This window comes from Solanum dulcamara, chromosome 6, assembly GCF_947179165.1.
Source record: "Solanum dulcamara chromosome 6, daSolDulc1.2, whole genome shotgun sequence".
Classification (NCBI taxonomy): domain Eukaryota; kingdom Viridiplantae; phylum Streptophyta; class Magnoliopsida; order Solanales; family Solanaceae; genus Solanum; species Solanum dulcamara.
The window spans coordinates 59357041-59364899 of record NC_077242.1 but is presented as its reverse complement, the minus strand read 5'-3'; the positions used below and the strand labels follow the sequence as shown (position 1 = coordinate 59364899).

At 40.4% G+C, this 7859-nt stretch overlaps 1 pseudogene; it reads left to right on the top strand.

The window, feature by feature from the left end:
• Positions 1-3478: 3478 nt before the first annotated feature.
• On the top strand, positions 3479-3598 carry LOC129893571 (5S ribosomal RNA; annotated as a pseudogene).
• Positions 3599-7859: the final 4261 nt, after the last annotated feature.

The following is a 7859-nucleotide window of genomic DNA, read 5'->3' as shown; positions in this document are numbered from 1 at the left end:
AGGCCCTGCAACAACAAGCCACACCCCTGCAGAGCAACTCACAAGAACAACACTTTGTTTCGACAACAATTCAACTATAACGACTACAAATTAGTTTATTCTGAACGCCAAGTATTTCTAAGCCATTTTCATATTTCCAGCCACCAATAGGGCGTGTAACATGCTCCATCAGAACATATAAAGCTCAAATTTACATAAGAAACCTTACCTTACGTTAAACTTGTCAAACTCGCCAAAACTATCCAAAATGTGAAATCTGGACAGTTTACTGTTTTACTTTGTCTCTTTGTTTCGAAGGGGTAATGGAGGGAAAAAGGATTTACGTCCTTCATGAAAGTTATAGACACGTGTCTTAGGGTCGCATCCAATTTCGAATCATCCCTACATCAATTTTGTACAAAAAGATATGATCAAAATACTTACAGCTGTCCGTGTAGAATTTCCAACATCAAATCTGAGCAGTACCTCCTCTACGCTTTATCACCATTTTTTGAGCTGATACATGTAAAACTGGATTTTGAAGTCTGAATGAAAGTTATAGATAAACGAAATACCTTTCCAAAACATATTAAATCACTCGAAACGGATCTGTACACAAGAAGTTATACCAATATTACTAACCACTGTCCCTTCCAAAAACGGGTTGGTTAATTAGCGTTTTCTCTTATTTTCTCTTCCAAATTCCAATTGAAAAGCTGGAGTTTTACTTCCATGAAGGTCTTAAAATACATATATACGTATCCACATACTTAAGGTACACCGTATATAATTAATTCACGGAAGAAAATTGGAAAACTCACCTTTAATTCTTCAAAAATGTTGCTGCCTTGTTCCTTTTGGTTCTTCACGTTTTTTCTCTCATTTGGCTGATGTTTTTGGATGGAAAATGAGTTAAAGAGTCAGCCAACATGTATATATACACCTCCTTAGGAGGTGACACGTGGCATCCCCCTAGGGTGACACGTGGCAACCTCCTAGGGTGACACCTCGTCCAAGCTTCCAACACAAAACTGCCACGTGGCAGCGTGGGGTCCATCCCAAGTAGGTGAGTCACCTGCCTGCTTGTCACCTGCTTGCTTCACTTTCGTAAGTTCGGAAACTAGGTTTTGCTCCCTCTCGTAGGTTCGTTATCTCGTTTCACTTTAAGAGCCTATGAAACCCTTTCTACGTAAGCTTGGTATGTAATCAAGTAACTCACGTATGTAAGATTTCTAAATTTGTAGCTTACGTAGATAAGTCGAGTCCTACGACTCGTTACTTGGCCTCCTATTCCTTCCGGATTCTTATGATTCCCCTTCCAACCTTCTCTACCACGGGGTATCACATTCTCCCTTCGTTGGAGTCATTTGATAGTGTCGTAGCATATTCGGTTCATATGATAATGTCCAAGAAACTTATGAGACATTCTGAGTTTAAAAGGGTGAGGTGTAACATCCTTCCCCCCTTTTAGAACATTCGTCCCCGAATGTTAAACAAAACTTCCCTTAGAACTTATACAGACCATCGGGGGATTCGTTTCTATTTCCTTACACATATTTCCATCGAAATACTTAGTATACGAGTTTCAGGAATTGGGGTTACCTGTTGACCTGGTGTTTTATGTCCTCGTTTTAATTTCTTAGGTTATCCCCTTTTCTGGTTTTGATTTTTCTATCGTATCTTGACGGTAGACACGTCTTTATTCTACAATCTTTCAGTTCGCCGATCTAGGATGGCGGTAGGTTTTTCCTCACCGGATTCCATCTTCTGGACCTCACCTATGGCATACACCCTGGGTGTCTCATCCGTATCTTTGTGAAGCATTCTTATCCGATGGACTGGGCGTATAGTTTCCAAATGAGTTGGTAAGCTCAACTTACCAGCCATGTTGCCCACCTTATGGGTAACTTGATACCGTCTAACATATTCTGGTTCAAGTTCCTTTTCTAGGTGACCCTATGATGAACATCCAATCATCAACTTGAACTCTATATGTCGACGTCGATTATCTGTATATCATTCCTGCCGACTCTGGGCTTTTAGTCAATAGCTTGCTTAATCATGTCGAGGCCATTGGAATACTAGGGTAGTAATTATTATTATAGGCAACTTGATAAGTGATGGATAATCATTCCGGCTACCTTCGAAGTTAATCTCCCGGCTTGTGATATATCTTCTAGCGTCTAATAGTGCGCTCAGTCTGTTTAGTAGCTCGAGGGAGAAATGCGGTACTAAGACCTGTCTGTGCTCCTAACCTCTTCTTGGACTGATCTCAAGGCGTTAATTATAATTGGAGTCCCTTTATCTGGATATTAGAGGAGGAAACCTCACGGAACCTTACCATTCTCCATGTTCAATAACTCCTTCTAATTTCAGCAGCATAGGTGCTCTTGATTGGAAGCAAATGGGCTGATTCCTTAGCCTAATCACAATAACTCATATAGCACCCTACTTTTACTAAGTATAAAATGGGTGCGTAATGACTTGGATAATTTGGGAACCGTTAGCCTCGTATAGTCTTTCTCGACTCTTTTCAGAACTTTAACTGGCATTCAATCTTTTGGGTCCTTCTTCCCCTCTTTTTCCAATCCTTAGGGTTGGCTACCGAATAATGTTGCAGTCCCCCCATATAACGGCGCTCGTAGTCATTCTGGGCTTTGTCTAACATGATCTAGTGTAATTCCAAAAGAGTTTTGGCATAGAAGCTCGCTATCCTGTAATAACCAGCTAGTTCAGTCAGTTTTACTTAAACCTTTTCACAATTTCCCTTACCCCCCGCTTATAATCATCTAGACACATTATCTTGTGTCATTCCTTACCTTTACAAGAATACAAGAGGGTACAAGAAGCATCCTAGCGTTACCTCGCCAGTCCTCATATCTTGCCCTGCCTTTCCTCCCTTCCTACACTCGAGGTCGGGGTAGATCTTTGGTCCAATTGTGGCCATGTCTTACTTCACCTGTAGTACTAATTCCATCTCGGTAGTTTGGCTTAACTTATCTTTGCACCTCTCGGTAGTTAGTTGTAACTTGGGCTCCTTCGTTTGGGATAATAGCTGTGGGGACTCCGTAAGGTCCTACCACTCTTTTACCTTACAACTTCATACCTTCTCGGCGGAGTAGGTAACCTGTGATCGAAGGAGCAAGGGTCAACACCATTAATTCACAGGTAACATTTGTGGAATTTTTAACCTTGGGTATTACTACCTGTCATCCGTAAGTTACATCAACTATTTTGCTTTTTCTTGCCCTCAGAGTTGGTTGCCCAGTGGTGTCGAAATTCCCTCGACTACTGGTCCATATAACCCTTCGGTGGTTTGCCTCTTATTAACAGGTACTATGTTGACGAACTGTGGCATTCGAATGTGTCATCAGTTAGCAAGTAGCTAATCCTCCTTGTTTTGCTTAAGTCCTTGTTAGAATTACTTTAACGTATCTTATAATACTCTGGGTACATAATCTCATATCGTTTCTCCATCACTATTTCAAATTCTTCCATCTCGCACGATCACACCAGCACTAATGCATTAAGTTCCATCAGAATTTTGAAGTTAAGCGTGCTGGGGTGAGAGTAATATCGGGATGGGTGACCTCCATGGGAAGTCTTCATGTCGCGTTTCATTATAACCTTTTCCACGAGGTGCGGACACTCAACTTAGCTCCAGATTTACCTCAGCGTTGTCTCGCGAGTCTTTATGTTTTGCCCTGTCCTTTCGTCTGTTATCTTGCATCTAGTATCGGCATAGACCTTTAGCTCCACGATCCTTTATTCACTTTGTGTTCTCCTTATTTTCTACCACAGGAGGCTTTCTATTCCTTTTTCTTTGGTTATTTATCTATCACAACATTATTTGCGCCTAATTCTATAACCAATGTTTTGGCTTTTGGTCTAGCATGCTGTTATTATCCTTCGTAGTGTCTCTTGAATTATTCGATATCCTTTCATTAGTACATTCTTCTGTTTTTATACGCAGCCGCCTTCTAGTGTTATGTTTTTCAGGGTCTCTTCACAAACTTCTTAATGCTGCTTTATATAGCGTTCTGGCTTTCATTCAATTATTGGCGGCCTCTGGACCTTTTAAACTTGGTTCGGCAAGATACCTTATTGAAGTTAAGACGTTCATCTCAGATATATTCCCATATCGATTGCCTTTACCTTACTTTTGCCATTTTCTCATTAACTTCCCCCCCTTTAGAGGGTACTCGTACTTTCATTTGTTTGTACTTGTAGTCGTTCAATTTCCAATTAGGCAGTGCTAATATTCCGACGATAACTATTCCAAATTTTCTTGAAGCAGTGGCTTTGTCCCAACCTATATCCTTTGTTTCTTGTGACGAATACAAGTTGTGCCAATTATTTCTTAAGTTTGCCATCCTCGTCCCTTGAGGGTTCCACTATTTTTGGGGCGACGTAGTGTACTCGCGTCATTTTTTTTTGTATCTTAGCCCCATGCTCTTACTGCGTTCTCAATGCAGGCCTTTAACTTAGGCAACGCGTATTAAGTGCGTCTTACTTAGTGGTTCCAATTTATCCCTGCATACTCGTATCACACTGTTCAGTTCATACTTACATATCCCCCTTTTAACTCATATATATATTTGATTCCTGACATCTCTTTGAGGTGCTTCAATTAGAAGTTCTTTCCCCAATTAGTCGGTGGCAAATTATAAACTATTATCGTACATCATTTTCCAACCATTGTTGGAAGGAATCAAAACCTCTTAAACATCACAGTACTTTTTTTTGTACTTGACCTACCTGGTCTCCTTCTGAGTTTATCCTCGAGTTATGAACAACTCATCTAATTTACAATTAGGAGTTGAGGGCTTGGTATTTTTTTTTCCAAAAGAGTGAAACTCATTCGCGGGACATCTTATCCTTCATTCTGAGCCCTCTATTTATATTCCTACAATACAAATATGGCTGGAGATACCGTAATCTGAACTTTACTAATTAATTAAGCTTTTGTTCCTCCGAAATAAAATTCTTCAAATAAAAAGGGTGCCCTTTGTCGGCGACCTGAAGGATACCTCTTACAGCTTTAGTTAAACACAGTAGGGGTACTTGGTATCAATTCCTCAGACATCTCAAAAATCTATGTTTTATTCCCTTTTCGTTGTTCTGGGAAAATTTCGGCAGAGTTTCCTCTACATTTCTTACTTATGCCAAAAACCTGCACGCAGAAAATACCAACAATGCCTCACAGGGCCAATATATATATATATACATATCACATCACAGCCGCACAGGGCTTTCAATATCATCTCATATCGCAGCCACACAGGGCTTTCAATGTCAACAATAATATAAAAATACTGGACTTACCTCATATGTCCCACTTCAAACTGCATCTGTTGCACTTTCTGTCTGCTTTTCTTTCAGGTTTCAACTTTATATTTTAATACCTTACCCGACGAATATCTTCCGTGGCTTTACTTTACTTACCTGCATGCTTTGTAACTTTCCATGTCGTCAATTACTTCCTTCTGTTGGTGTCGTCCTTCTGTTAAGATCCAAGGTTAGTATAAGGAATTTTCCTATGACTCGGATCTATAGCACGATCTCAGATATAGAAGAAAAGTAACATCCTAAATATCCTGTAGCCTCCTGTTTATAGATGTGGCGCGCAACACACCGATAAACAAGACTCTACTAGACACGGTCTGCAGACAATCCGAGGACGAACTGCTCTGATACCACTTCTGTCACGACCCAACCCCGTAGGCCGCGATTAGGGTCCGACCTGGACCCCCCGTACACATATCTATTAGCTGAGGTCACATTGTATCGTAAATAAAACAATATCATGTAACAGAGCCCCACTGGGCGATAACATTTTCATAAACTGTAGCCCTTTTCGTTTGTACCACAACACGATAGGGCACGCAAGCCGACAAGGCTGCCATAACATAATAACATATATCATATATCATGTAGACCCAACTTAATCAAACTGACATACACAACCCACATATACATGTCTGCAGACCTCTAAACATATAAATGACAACATATGGCGGGACAGGGCCCCCGCCATACCCCTGAATGGATAAAACAACTTCTATACATCCGTGGACAGTATCAAAAACTAGGCCCCGGTACAATGGAGCCTCTTCCAGCTGAGCTGCATGGAATCCTAAGCTGACGGACTCCCAAAATCTGTATCTGTACCTGCGGGCATGAACGCAGCCCCCCGAGAAAGGGGGTCAGTACGATATATGTACTGAGTATGTAAAACATAATATAATACAACTGGAAGCATATTTGAGATAGAGAAACAGGGGATAAGATATCAATTCAGAAACCTGTACCTGTACTTTGTGAATTACAAAAACATGCATGTTCAAGTCATATCATATAGCCGGCCCTTTCAGGGGTCCGGTGAATCATCTCTATAAAATCATCTCTGTAAAACCATCATGGCCCCAGTGCCATCACCACCTTATTACAACACATCATCATATATTTATACACGTATCCTGGCCCTCTATTGAGGGACTCAGTGAATAATGCAGTAAACTGTGCACGAGAACATATCCTGGCCCGGGACTCAAGGAAAGAAGTGTTACGGTATACACGAGTAGAGTAGTGAGTAACTATATGCAATTTAAATCGTTGTCAGAGACTCGACAGAATAAGAAAGTTAAGCTTTTGTTTGAGGACCCGAGTAACGGTGTAGTCATCTCGAGTGTCCTCTAAATGCCATTATGGACTGTCTCAAAAGTAATCTCGGGGACCCTAGACATGTATTAATGTAAATCCAAATCGCTTATGGAACCAGAAACATTTGTTAACATATAGTCTGTAAGACGTGGAGCCTGTACATTTGTTACCTTTTTAACATATAAAAGTTTCCAGGGAAATAGTTTGATTATTATAAAAGTTCGATATTCAGACGTAAATAAGAGATGCTAAGAATGGAGTTACCCCGGAACTCATATCATGTTTAACCTACAACCAAGACATGCCAGAAGAAGAAAGAGAATAAACTATATATGGTCTGTACTTTCCTTTATGGGATCTGTATACACATATTTCATACCCGGCCCATCATGGGGCTCGGTGAATCATTATGGCATCATAATCTCACTTTCGTACCAAATACGTATCAAAGGAAATGAGAGATAGCTTTCCACATACTAGTGTTTAACACATAGAAGCCTTACTAGGCAATACTCAATTCTTGCAGAAATTCCAATACTAAGCAGTGGATATGGGTTATGAGGCATACTTGGAGTTTTGGGAATGGAATTATCCCCACATTCCACACACACTTTATTTAAGGCTAAAACTTGCCAAAAGGAAAGAAAGATAGTTGTACGAACTTATACCAAAACATGCCAAGAGAAAGCTTTACATACCTTTTGGGAGTTACCCTTTATCCTGCTCGTCTCGTCGTCTTCCTAACCTATTCAATATGAAAGTAATATGAATATCAACTACTCTTAACTTTCCAGCATCTTGGATTACGCCTTAATGTTAATGGAATCTATTTCCTTAGTCGTTTCCTCGACTAGTTCTTTAGTTTGTTAAGGCGTTAACGAAAATTGGGCAGCACCTCCCCTATAATGTGCCCCATCCAAATTTCCAATTAGGTCCCTAAGACCTACAGCCAACCAAAAACAATAACCTGCAGAAATTCATACCAACAATATACAACATACACTCCAAACGACTTATTCAAAAATACGATATCTTAATAGGGCGTCTAGCCTTTATTTTGTAACGCCTTTAATTATACGTAACGAGGGGTCATGTGGCTTCGACCAGAAGCACCCTAACCCACATTAGGACATATTCAGGCCCTGCAACAACAAGCCACACCCCTGCAGAGCAACTCACAAGAACAACACTTTGTTTCGACAACAATTCAACTATAA